This window comes from Crocuta crocuta, unplaced genomic scaffold (assembly GCF_008692635.1).
Source record: "Crocuta crocuta isolate KB4526 unplaced genomic scaffold, BGI_CrCroc_1.0 scaffold467, whole genome shotgun sequence".
NCBI lineage: Eukaryota > Metazoa > Chordata > Mammalia > Carnivora > Hyaenidae > Crocuta > Crocuta crocuta.
Genome location: NW_027530632.1, coordinates 1,439,372 through 1,441,900, shown reverse-complemented (window position 1 = coordinate 1,441,900; position 2,529 = coordinate 1,439,372). Strand labels below are relative to the sequence as shown.

General features: G+C 44.2%; 1 protein-coding gene across 1 annotated transcript in view; it reads right to left on the bottom strand.

The window, feature by feature from the left end:
• Positions 1-2,529, bottom strand: part of FUNDC1 (FUN14 domain containing 1) — a 205,391-nt gene that overhangs the window by 12,047 nt on the left and 190,815 nt on the right. The gene's annotated exons all lie outside the window — the stretch shown is intronic.

Genomic DNA, 2,529 nt, shown 5'->3' with positions numbered 1-2,529 from the left:
CTCACGAGACAGCGTGAAGCGCGATCCAGCTTGGCGTTCTCAACACTCGTTGCGAGAATGCAAGCGCCCGAGAAAAAGGGCTTTTCAAAGCAGATGAGAGAAGCCCTGTTTCAAACCACACTTTGGTGAGAAGGCGCGGGCACATCAACCGATGGAAAATTTTTCTAACGTGCTGCTGCTGGGAACTGGAACCTGTTTATCCGCTCCCTGTCCACATGTTTCCTGCCAGGAACCCGAAGGAAGGAGAGGAAGGGCCTAGGCATTGACCTGACTCGATATTCAAGAGAAAATAGTTTTTTTAGCATCGTTTTTATTATTTAAATCTGAAAGAGGAACGAGGTCAAACTCTTCCCCCTGAAGCCCCACCGGATTCAGTAGAATGAAAACCGTGTTGATTACCAAGCGGCTAACTCAGGTTCACATGAACCAGTCCCTAAACTAGTTTTTGAACTTGCATTGCACAAGCTGTACAATTAAAAAAAAAAAATTTTTTTTTAAACCCTCTCCTTATTCGTTGCAATGGGAAAGCAAGGGATTCTGGTATAGATCGTGTGGGAGCCCTTGGGAGGCTGCCCCGAAATATACTGCAATGGCATAGTGATTATTTTGAATGGAAGCCACCCGGATAACAACGTGAAAGGATATTCAGACCCTCCTCTGTCCCCGCGGAAAACAGGAAACAAATCTCCCATGTGAAAACTACCTTCCCTGGGCTAAGAAGTAAAAAGACAGCCTTATCACCAGAGATAGGAACTTTAAAGCCGAGAAAGCTGGGGAAACAAACCTTATTTTTTTCCCCCTAGTCTATTACGTCAGCCTGAATTCTGCTTAGAATTCCTTACTCGGGAAAGCTCCCAAACACCTATTTTCTTTATCTTGTCAATTCCTCATGAAATTGTCTTTGTCTAAAATGTATCAAAACTGCCTACCTTGGGCATTTCTTGAGGGTGTCAATTTCGTTATTGAACCTTTGTGCCCCCGTAATAAAACTGTTTTCTTTGTTTGTTTCCCCTCCTGCTCCCCTGTCTCATAGGAATTTAATTCTTAAACCAGCTGGAAGCAGCCTAGGGGGAAAGAAGGAAATTTCTCCCTCCCAGACGTTGCATTACTTAAAATATTGACTTGCATAATTGCACGGAGCTTTTCAAATCCTTGTGCTCTATTTTTTTTAAAGGAAAATGAGCCCTTTTTTAAAGTTTATTTATTCATTTTGAGGGAGGGAGGGAGGGACAGAGAGAGAGAGAGAGAATGAGAGAGAAGGATGGGGGGGGCAAAGAGAGAGAGAGAATCCCAAGCAGGCTCCGCAATGACAGGGGCTCAGACTCACGAACCGGCTTGAACTCACAAACCAGAAGATCATAAAATCAAGATGCTTAACCGACTGAGCCCCCCAGGCACCCCCAAATCCTGGTGCTTTAAATGCAAAGGTTCATTCTCCTCAGCCTGTGGCTCCCCAAATTCAGTTTTAAGACTGGCTAGAGATATTAGCCTTCAAAGACCGTTACTTTGTGTGAGAGTCCACTTTTCAGAAATAAAACAACTTTAAAGCTTTCTTTCTTCAGATGTCCTCTCTGAAGTATTCTTCCAAAAGTTAACAGATCTGAGTTCATACGCTCCCTCCCTCGCTCCCTCTCTGTTGCCCATCCTCTTCTAATGAGCTGCTAACAAATGGAGACCTGGCAAATGTGGGGTCCCTGAAAGAGAATGGAAAAAAGAGAAAGGAAAATTACAAATTGGAAGAGCAAAATAGAAGGTTGACTGGGCCAGAGATGTCCAAGTGACACTTTCACATAGTTCTAGCAACATCTGCCAACTACAGAAGGAAGCCAATTTCCGGTTAAGGAAGGCACTGTGGTATTTAGAATCAAATGTTTATGGGGTGCCTGAATGGCTCAGTCCATTAAGGGTCTGACTTTGGCTCAGGTCATGATCTCATGGTTAGTGTGTTCAAGCCCCACGTCCAATTCTGTAGTGACAGCTTGGAGCCTCCTTCGGATTCTGTCTCCCTCCCTCTGACTCTCCCCTGCTTGCTCGCTCGCTCTCTTTCTCTCTCTCTCTCTCAAAAATAAATAAACAGTAAAACAATTAGAATCAAATGGTTATGGGGAAATCAGGGAGAAAATGGAAACAAAACACTGCCCTTAAAATGCCAAAGAGTAGGGGCACCTGGGTGTCTCAGTGGGTTGAGCCTCTGACTCTTGACGTGGGCTGACTCTTGACTTCGGCTCAGGTCCTGGTCTCACAGTTAGTGGGTTCAAGCCCCGCATCAAGTTTGGGATCTCCAAGCTTGGAATCAAGCTTTGGATTCTCCATCTCCCTCTCTTTCTGCCTCTCCCCCTCAATATAAATAAATAACCATTAAAAAAAAGAAACCAACGGAAGATGCCAAAGAGTAGACCTTTGTATCCAAAATATATCCACAGGTAAATTAAAAGGCAATAATTTCTCCAAAGGCCTTAAGGGCTGAGAAGGGACTTTTTAATGTGCTTCCCTTCCTTCTTGCAGTGATATATACCCTTGCCATTCCTT